Raw genomic sequence first — 245 nt, 5'->3', positions numbered from 1 at the left:
GTTTCCCAAGAAACATGTCGGCAAACACCTCCCGTCAGCGCCTCACTCTAACTTTAGCGTACGGCCTACTCTTGTCTCATCAATCCCCGTTGCCCGTGTACTTCAAATTAGAGCGCCAAAATAATTAGACGCTCTCCTTGTCACAAAAAATAAATGACCACCAATCAAGTGTAGTTACGCCCAGTTACGCCTGTTTCAAGCCCCTCATATAAAAGTCCTCCCTTAGAAAAAAACAGACGTTTTCT

The sequence above is a fragment of the Priapulus caudatus genome, unplaced genomic scaffold, assembly GCF_000485595.1.
Source record: "Priapulus caudatus unplaced genomic scaffold, Priapulus_caudatus-5.0.1 Scaffold853, whole genome shotgun sequence".
NCBI classification, from domain to species: domain Eukaryota; kingdom Metazoa; phylum Priapulida; class Priapulimorpha; order Priapulimorphida; family Priapulidae; genus Priapulus; species Priapulus caudatus.
This window is presented reverse-complemented; position numbering follows the sequence as displayed.